At 35.0% G+C, this 10,468-nt stretch overlaps 1 long non-coding RNA gene across 1 annotated transcript; it reads left to right on the forward strand.

Moving 5' to 3' along the window:
* Nucleotides 1–335: 335 nt before the first annotated feature.
* Nucleotides 336–4,029, forward strand: LOC132184259 (uncharacterized). The gene is made up of 5 exons (XR_009440546.1): nt 336–768; nt 852–980; nt 1,153–1,357; nt 1,930–1,985; nt 3,164–4,029. It is a non-coding gene; the product is annotated as an uncharacterized LOC132184259 (long non-coding RNA).
* The last annotated feature ends 6,439 nt before the right edge of the window (nt 4,030–10,468 follow it).

A 10,468-nucleotide genomic window follows, 5' to 3' on the forward strand; every position in this document is an offset into this window, starting at 1 on the left:
CTGTTTTTTTTTTTTTTTTGGAGGAGCTTGTCTCATCTAGTTTTTAAAATTTCAGATTAGTTTTAAATTTTCCTCCTTACTTTTAGGAATTAGCCAATTACTTGAGAATATTTAGGAGATAATTTTAAAATGTTTTAAAAAAAATCATTTTCAATTAGGTTGAGGGTAGTGGCCTGGCCCTGGTAGCAGCTATAAAATTGGGTTTACAAAAGTGTACCGAAGAAGAAGACAAAAAAAAAAAAAAAAAAAAGGTTTGATAAATTGGAAATTATTTTAAAGTTTATAAATAAGAAAAATAAATAAATAAAAGAGGCCGAAGTGTTGCAGTCGTGACTAGGGATTCCAGATTGTTATAAAGGATTTGCCGCGTTAGGTTTTCTGGGATTGTTATGTTCGCCTGAGCGAGAGCGAGACAGAGAGATGGTTAAGATGGTGAAGAGGATGGTGGAGGAGAGGAGAGGACGGCTAGGGTTTGTCGAAGAAAAACAACATCGCAAGCGAAGTCGCCCTGTTCCTGTCCCCTCGTCGGGTCCTGCTCCTCTGCGTCGATCCACGCGCCTGAACCCTAACCGTGACGCCGTCGAGATCCGCAACGACGATCCCGAGATGCAAATGGGAATTCATCCAAAAGATTTGCACGAATAGTATTTCAACTCTTACCCTGACTCTGAGGAGGATTGCATCCCCTACTAGAAAAAGTATAAAAAGAATGAGATCTTGACCAAAGAGGATTGCGTCCGCTACCACCTAAACCCTGATGTGTATGTGGTGAGTAAAATTAATTCCCTTCGTCTACATATATGTCTGTATCTGTATGTGCCTGCATCTTTAACACTCCTTCGTTGTTATAGGGTCACCGCCCGCCTAGGCCCTTTATTTGTGGTTCGACTCGATCATTTGCAGTAAGCGACGAAGATGAATTCGAAGATTGCAAACAATATTCGCAGCTCGCAATAGACGAATACCACCGTCGCCTCAAGGTTGGTGTTTCTGTTGTTGTTGTTATTATTGTTATTTATTTATTTATTTTTTGGCTTATGAGGTATCGGATGGAGATGAATATTTGTTATGCTGAAATAATAGTCAGTTATTGCTTCTTTTTCTGTGACAATAATTATATTTTTTCATTATGACATAAACTTTTGTGTGCAGAATGAAAATCCACAACTAGAGTTTGTGGAGCTTTTGACAGCAAGGTATAAGCTTTCCGATATAGTCAGGTATTATATAACCTTTGAGGCCAAGGATATTGCTGCTGGAGGCCAGACTAAGACCTATCAAGCTGTGGTGCGTATACCCTTCAAGTGGGATGGTGATGTCTCCGTGTTGTGTTTCAGGGAGTGTGAGCAAGAGCAAGGTAAAGGAATTTCATTTAAAGGAAGATTAATTTGATTTCTTTCTTTGTTTCTGTTGCGTTTATCGATTTACTGCGGCTTATCTGATACATGAATTAGTAGAGGCAAATGGTGAAAATCTTAACCTGTATTTGAAAGGTGAAGATGTTTTAGTTTAAATCATAACAACCGATTAGTATTGCCTTGCTATTTTTAATTTTATATTCCTTCACCCCTGCATTCTTGTGATTTAAGCTTCTTGTCCTCTAATCCTTTTGTTTCAACCAAATATTCCTCTTTTTCCGTCTTTACTGCCGGTTCTTCAAAAACTTCTTGTAGTCAAGGTGAGAGAAGAAGCTTATGCTTCAAGACAACGACATGACATGTTATAACAAATATCTTTTGATGTGTGAAAGTGTATTAATTTGCTTAGGAATCATGTAATATGAGAATGGTTGTTGGAACTTAGCTTTTCTTTAGCACAATATTGACTGCTATTTTCATTTTTATTTGTTTGATCAGTGAGAAGTTAGTAATTCAAGTGAAGCTTCATGGATATATGATGTTCGCCTTTCATTTTTTTTGTTTTAAGTAGGTTCAGGCAATATACATGGTAAAGAATGGTGTTGGGAAGTTCACACTGCTGTGAGGGTTAGTATGTTTATATCACTACATGAAAGCATGGTTTGATTTACTGAACTGATAATGACATTCGGTTATTTTGAGACGAAGTAATTATATATTTCTTTGATTATTGCTTGTTATCTATTGTTGTAATGATGCACGGCACTTGAAGCCGCTGGTAGTGGTACATGTTAAAACATCTTTTAACGATATTCTGGATTGCTATTGTGGACTAAATCTTCTTTGCTCACATAAGTAATCTAATATCTTGTTTTCTTGCCTCTCAATCTCCGTTCTTTGCTACATAGATAAGGTATTAGCTGAATAAATCTTGATTTGTTGAGATTGGAGTTGGGGGAAGGATGATGGAAAACATAAGGGGGATTAGGGAAATATGAGAGAGGTCAATATAGGTCCCTAGCCCTATGCATATGAGAGAGTTCAAGTGAATATAAAGTGATGCTTTTAAACCATTGGAAGGCGAAGCGTAGTACTGCCATTTAATGTTTGAAGAAAGAAGAGATGGTAAATTAGAATGGTAGTATTGGAGCATTTGGTGGTGGGAAAATTTTGAAATTGTAGCGTGGATAAGAACCGACTCCTAAGCCAGTGCGTATCAAGTTTGTAGGTTCTCTCTCTACACTTTTTAAACCAAACTTTTTTATTATGAGCCAACATGGTTGTAGACTATGCTTTGAAGTGTATCAATAGAAGAACACGATGGTTGTGTAAAAGTTTTGAAGAACATGCTACTGAGTCTGCTTTTCATTGTTGGTTTTTTATTTTTTTTTTTGACATACTGTAAATGTTTCTGCTTATGAGGACCTGGGCTTTCAATTGGGTAATTGGGTGTGTAAAATCTCATTATGGGTAATTGAAATTAGGCTCTCTGAAATTTCCTGCCAAAATAGAAAACCCACTAGTAATTATATTGTGTTGCTAGCCGTGGTTGGCCAAGGAGTGTTAATAATTTGGAGTTCAAGGTGGTGCCTAACCTCCTTTCTTTGTGCACAATTGCATGCACACATGTATTTGGTGATAATCTGCACTCCATGGATCCATATGGAGATAACACACACACACTCACGGCCTTTTGTTTCTTTGAAAAGTGTGATGAAACAAGTGAAAAGGTTATAAGGCAATGCATCTCTTCTTTACGAGATTCTTTTCACATTTTGACACTAGCCCATTGGTTTTTTTGGCAGCCCTATTTAGAGGAGTATCCATCGGACGAGTACCCATCGGAGGAGGAGATTGTTGAAGAAGATATCTAATTATCCAAGCCTAAATAGAAGAATATTAGTACAAGCCTCAACCTCACCTGTATAGTTTTTTTATGTGTACTGATTTATATGCTAGCAGGAGTTTCATGATTGAAGTGGTCGGCATTATGATGTGCTTCCCTATATACATATATTTCTAGTTGTAGGATTTTGTTGGGCCATTGTAGTTGCAGAGACTACTGTGACTCTGTAAGGCCTCATAAAGCGAAGGATCTATCAAAACCACGTCTTGATTTATCTATATAGGAGTTAATGAACTTTTGTCTTCAAGAAGAAAAAATAGTTTTTGAGCTTCCAGCAGCTTTTGAATGGGTAAAAAAAAAATGGACTTAGAAGTAAAGACGAGTATCCCACAACTATAATTAACTTAATTATAAGTTCATGGGATACTCGTCTTTACTTTGGAGTCCATTTTTTTCACCCATTCAAAAGCTGCTGGAAGCTCATACCCATAAACTATTAACTCCAATATGGATAAATCACGGCGTGGTTTTGATAAGACCTTTCGCTTTATGAGCCCCTACAATAGTCTCTGCAGCTGCAGCTGCTATGGTGCAACAAAATCCCACAACTAGAAATATATGTATATATTTAATTTTTGAAAAATTATAACATAACTAAAATATTAAATCTTGCACGACTTACCTTTGCTTAACAATATAAGGGGGAAGCACATCATAACGTAGACCACGCCAATCATGAAACTCCTGCTAGCATATAAATCAAGGGAGCCCCTACTGTGCGGTCAGACATCAAAAGTTGCATTTTGCAGCATCCAATCTCATTGTGACTTGTGACACATCATTCATTTAAGAAAATTGCAAAAAATTAAAATGAGACCAAACACAACAAATCAAAATGAAAAAAATACCAAAAATACCCACCCAGCAGACTCACAGGCCACGGCATGGTCTCGCCTCTGGCGAGACCCATCGTGGGTCTAGTGTGACCCAGTTGTAGGTCACCTCTCCAGAGACTTTGGGTCACCCTCTCCGGCGACTTTTCTGCCAAATTCGGCTTAAAAAATCGATTTTAATGCCTCAAAAATCGATTTTAATGCTACAAAACTCGTTTCTAATGCCTTAAAAATCGATTCTAATGTCTAAAAACTAGTTTTTGAATTAAAAACTAAAACCTAGAGGAAAAGGTTTACCCTTAGAAATTTTTTCAAACTAAAGTCAGAGAAGAATGTCACTCAGCGCCGGTGATAGACCCAGCCAGAGCGGCGAGACCCACGCTAGACCCTTTCACCGGCGCCATTTTGGTGGCTGAGAAGACCCTTAAAAAAAAAAAAAAAAAAAAAAAAAACCATTAGATAAAAAACCAAAAAAAAAAGATCAAAAAAAAAGATCAAAAATGATTTTGAACTCAAATGAGAAAACTAAAGAAAAAAAAGAGAGAAAAGTTACCTATGGTCATTTCTTCTTTCTCTTCTCCGCAAGACCCACACCATTTTTTTTGTTTTTTAATTTTTTTATATCGAGTGTATTGGGTTGTAAGCTAAGCTTGTGCACTTAGCTTAGGTGGCAGTAGATGATTGGGGGCTGCAAAAGTTGGGTTTTGCAGCCCGACCGCATAGGAAGTTTATTCAATCAATACTAGTGAGGTTGAGGGAAGTTAGTGTTAGTGGTCAATAGAAGTTGAAAGTGGTTTATTAATAACTAGTAGTAACGGTTCTTGGGTATATAAATAGGTGTTACTAGAATATTAGGAGATAAGAAATTGTGTTTGTATTGTAGTATTCCTCCACTCTCACTTGAAGTATTAATTTATCCTTATCAACTCTGACTGATTGAAACCCTCAATGGTATCCAGGTTCAACGAACTCACCAAAAACAAAGAATTTATCAATTTCCAAAACTCTTACAACAAACAACCTTTGCCTAAACCAAAAAAGTCACCACCAATGGCCAAACATATAAAGGCCCTGAGACAAGAACTTTTTTACTTTACTTATTGTGAAATAAGGTCAGGGAATTTCTTTTAACTTGTTTTTTTTAATATTACTTTGTAATACATGTTTTTCCTTTTCTTTTTACTGCTTTTATCACAACATTTAATATTACATTACATTATCAATAATGTGCTTTTATCACAACATTTAATATTACATTACATTATTAATAATGTAAACCATGAAATATTCATAAAAATGAGAGAGATTATTAGTATTGGTGTGGATGAACTTGTTGTACCAGATTCCTTAATTTTTATCCGTGCAAAAAATAAAGGCAAAATGTGACATAAGGTTCTGTAAATAAAATCTCAATTGAAAATTGGAAATTACACTAAATTTTGTCTCGATACAAAAGTTTGGAGGATACAAGAAAGTATGTGAATGTTAGTCTACAAATGATTTTTTTTTTTTTTTTTTTTTTTAAGCAAAAAGAAAATAACCTCAGCATTTAAAGGTTAAGTTCTGCGTGTGCGTGTTGGATGGGTTCTGGTCCATCAGTAATGTTTAAGAATTTCCAAGAAGCCTCAACTCTAATGGAGAGCACATGCTTATAGCTTGTTACATCCCAAGAGGTGTATGATCTCTCTTCCTAGGCTAGCACTATCACAGGGATTTGATTGCTAACAATCTTAACTTAGAGAGACAGCATTGTATTTATTTCTTGTGCTTGCAGGTTTCTGTTTCTCACCCAAGATTTTTCTGCGTGCGAGAAGTCATCACTCGTGATTCAATTCCGCATAGACATTTCGTACACGCAGAGGTAGACTTTGCCGGCGAACTTCCCACTGACAGTACACAGCCATTCGCATCATCTTCGTCGGCAAACTTCTCCATCGTTGACGATGGGATGGGACAACGGGACCGGTTGCGTGACATGCATTACAACAAGAGGGACCACAGAACAAAGGGAAGGCAGAATGCAAAATTTTAAACCAACCTATTCGACAATAAGCAGACAATATACACAGCAACCAATAACTTTCAATTTTTAACCAAAAAAAAATTAAATTAAGAACCAACGGGTTTGCTGCAAACAAGGCAAAAATATAGAAACAAAAATATTCTAAACATAGGGAGCCATTTCACTTTTGGACACTATAAAGCAAATTCTCCTTCACACTAAATCAGAACATCAATACATCTACAAAACAACCAAACCCATTCTCCACAAAATCTTCTGCAAAACAACCAAACCCATTCTCCACAAAATCTTCTACAAAAAAAACCAAATCCATTTTCCACAAAATCTTCAACAAAACAACCAAACCCATAGAAAAAACTCAATCGGGAAAGTGGGCTACCTTCAGGATGACGGGACCGGCTGCGTGAGGGAGTCTAGTGAGGGAGACGATCGGGCAGACGGCACCGTGGGGGGCCGCGAGACCGCACCGTGCAGGAGGCGGCGTGAAGGGACTGTGACGACTGGCAGGCACTGTGCGCGGGGCTGCATGAGGGCTGCGTGAAGGGAAGGCTACGATTGGGCGGCGCATTGTGCGGGGGGGCTGCGTGAACGGGGGAAGGCTACGATCGGGCGGGGGGCTGGGTGAAGGAGGGATCGGGTGAGGGGGAAGGAGGCTACGTGAACGTGAAGGAGAAGGAGAGACTAAACAAATTTTTTCCCAAAATTTAACTATTACCCTAAGCAAAAACAGCGCCGTTTTGCTCCAGCTTAAAAAAAAAAAAAATAAAAATAAATAAATCCCACAAGGGCATTTTCGTAACTTAACCCTAATAAAACGGCGTCGTTTCGTGGTTCCCGTCCAAACTAACGGTTTTGACTAACAAAGTGGCCAAAATGCAACAGTTTAGTAGTTTGGGGGGCTACTTTATGACTTTTGAAACATCAGAGGGTTAAATCGCAAACGACTGGTAGTTTGGGGGGCTTTTTTATATTTTTCCCTTAATTTATCTCATGCAAATTCAGTAACTACTGTCGGGGTATCCTAAATGACAAACTGCAGAACTACATGCAGTCTGGTCTCTTGAAATAAACATTTTACCATTCTCCCAATGGTTGCAGAATCAACAAAAATGATGGCTGCTTCTGAAACTGAGAATTTAATTTCTTCATCCAGAAATTCTTCACGGTCAATGACTCCATCACTTTCAATGTTCTTGATGGACACTTGTGTGTTTGAAGAAACTATAAGAAAGATAAGGAGCATTTCTAATTAATTAAGTTACATATTTACCAACTCCAATATCATTTGCATTTGGTATGATGTCTTTCATTCTCTTCTTCTTGACAATTTCTTTATATGCCTAGAACTACCATTTGAGTAGAGCATAAAGGATAATGGTAGAATGAATCTGAGCTTGACTAGTTCCAGCTACATGTAAATCTTCAACATAGTTTGGATTAGTATGATGTCTTTCATTGTCTCATCCATTAGAAAATGGACACTATTTTTTTTTTTTTTTTTCTTACAGTCTGTTTGTGATTACGGTTTTAATAAGTGCGATTTTAAAAATTACATTTTTGAAATCACTACTTTTTAAAATCGCAAAGCTATTTAGTAAAACATGTTAAAAAGTTTTTTTTTTATCAAATATTTGTTATGCGAAATCATGATTTTTGTTTTAATTTGCGCTATAATTATCTGCTATCTAGATTGCTAGCATTCTGGACAGGCAATTGTGAGAGGCCCCTATGAGGCCCACCCACCTAAACATAACTTGCTCAAGCACCTACTAGACCCCATAGGTACTCTCTCACAATTGCCTACCAGAATTGCTAAGTAATTATTGGTGATCTCAATTGGTGTGGGACTCTCTTTGGCGGTGTCTCCTTTTGTTTTTCTAGCCGGATTTCTGCCCGTTTTATAAGAATAGGTGTTAGTTAGGTATTTAATGGAGGCTACCAAAAACTCCTGCTTGAGAGAAGGATTCCCTCACTTTACAAATCTTCACTTTGACTTGAATTTTATCAAGATCAGGTCTTATCCAAAACTCCTAATAATAGTAATCATAAGTTACAAATCCCAATCTATCAATGAGACCACAACATAGCGAGTTACGATGTCATTCAACTTAAAAGTTTAAGCTTATAAATTTGAGTTTAATAACTATACTATATTAACTACTTGCATTTATGAGTTACAATGTTTTCCAATGTGTGAGTGAACCTTTTTTAAGACTTTGTATATTCAACAATAGTTAATTACTCAAAAAAAAAAATTTAATAGACTATAGGACACAATTGAATTCTTTTTTTCTTCAATCAGAATACCTATTTGTTTACTTTTTTTTTTTTTTACCCAATTAATTTGTCTGTATGTTTCCTCAGAAGTCATGAAACCTAGCATGTGGGTTCAATTTTTTAGTGAACAAATCCAATTATGCAATCAACACACATATAGAAACATCATGGAATGAATCCAACCATGCAAACAATCAATCTGTATCACAAACTGTGTAATGGAAAAATATTCATTATCTCTAAAGGTCGACGAATTATCAAATATTCCAAAAGCATAAACTTTAACTTTCCTAAGGCTTAAGCTTTACTCTAATAGAAGTATCAAAAAAGATATGAAATTAAGTTGCCTCCCAATAGGATTTTAACTTATTCTAAGCGTGTGCTTGAGATTGCAATTTCATAGACAAAAAGTACAATTTTAAATCAAATCGTGGAAAATAAATTGTTTGTGATTGCGTTTCTAAAAAATTGTAATTTGAAAATGTAGAAAATATGCATTTTTTAAATCAAGGATAAGGAGATTTTTTTTAAAAAAACGCACAATTTTGAAGGCTAAATTGTAATTTTAAAGTTTAAACTGTAATTTTATCAAATACTTAATTGCATTTTTAAAAATTATGTTTTCAAATCGTATATTTTTAAATCACACGTGTGAAATCGCAAACTCAAAATAATTCTAAAAGTTGTAAGACTTTTTGTCCTATCCATTAGACAATGAAAACTTTTTTTTCGTAGTTTGATTTTCACTCTTTTTTTTTCATTCAAAGAACAAAAGTATGTGAGATATATAGGTTGTGGCCAGTGGCGGAGCCAGCCATTTTATATTGAGGGTGCCACCAAATATTTTTTGCGTCTTACAAATTTTCTTTATCCTAAAAATTTGGTAATTCACACAATATATGTATTACAAAAAATATTTATAAAAGTTCATAAATATGTGCTCAAATTAATATATTAAAAATGTAACATGTCGACATTATATCAAAAAGATAAAAATACAAAAAAAACAAAAAAAAATGTCTAGAATTTTTTGAGGGTGCCGTGGGTTAAAACAATTTTTTGAAGGTGCCATGAGTTAAAACAAAAAAGAATTTTGAGGGTAAAAAGAATAGAATTTTTTGTAAAAAGATTTTTTTTTCTTTATTTTTTATTTTGAGGGTGCCGTGGGTTAAAACCAAAAATTAAAAAAATTAAAAATTAAAATAAAATTAAAATCCTTGGGGGTGCCGTGAGGGGCAACGTGGCTCCGCCACTGATTTACTTTTTATATCATATCATTTATTTTTTACTACTATTCAAATAAAGAAATTATCACAAAACAAAAATTTTCACTTTTAATATCATTATTTTTACTTTTTTATACTAATTATTATTCTTTTCTTTTTTTTTTGTCACAAATTGATAACAAACAACTCCTAGGTTTCGTTTGGCAAAGGCCTTTGAGACTTGATACTATTATCTTACTTTTTCATTTTCTCAACATTCTTACTTTTTATATTACACAAATCACTTTTTATTACTGTTAAAAAAAATCATTACAAAATAAAAAATTTTCACTTTTTCGTATAAAACATCCATACTTTTTCATTTTTCCAAAAAATAAAAAATAAATAAATTTTTTTTTTTTTTTTACGTCAAAAAAATATATTTTCACTAAAACCTCTAAAGCCTTTAACAAACGGAAAGTGAACCAATTATATACACACATTTCATTCCCTTGTTTGACAAGTTGTGTTGGTATGGGAATAGAATAAACGTGAGTGGCATTGGTCTCCTGTTATCACTCATTTCTTGAAATTATCTTTTACTGCAATAATCATATTGGACATGACTTTTAAAAAAGAAGTCCTCCACTACCCCTGTGAAAAGGATATGCACGAAAGAGGACTGTGAAAAGTACATGCACGAAAGAAGTCCTCCACTGTTTCGTGCCTTACGAAAGAAGTCCTCCACTACCGGTGGTGGAGCCAGTCATTTTGTATTGGATGTGACATTAAAATTTTTTTTGCGTCTTAAAAATTTTTTTTACCCTAAAAATTTAGTAATTCACACAATATATGCATTACAAAAA

Source organism: Corylus avellana, chromosome ca6 (assembly GCF_901000735.1).
Source record: "Corylus avellana chromosome ca6, CavTom2PMs-1.0".
In the NCBI taxonomy this organism is placed as follows: domain Eukaryota; kingdom Viridiplantae; phylum Streptophyta; class Magnoliopsida; order Fagales; family Betulaceae; genus Corylus; species Corylus avellana.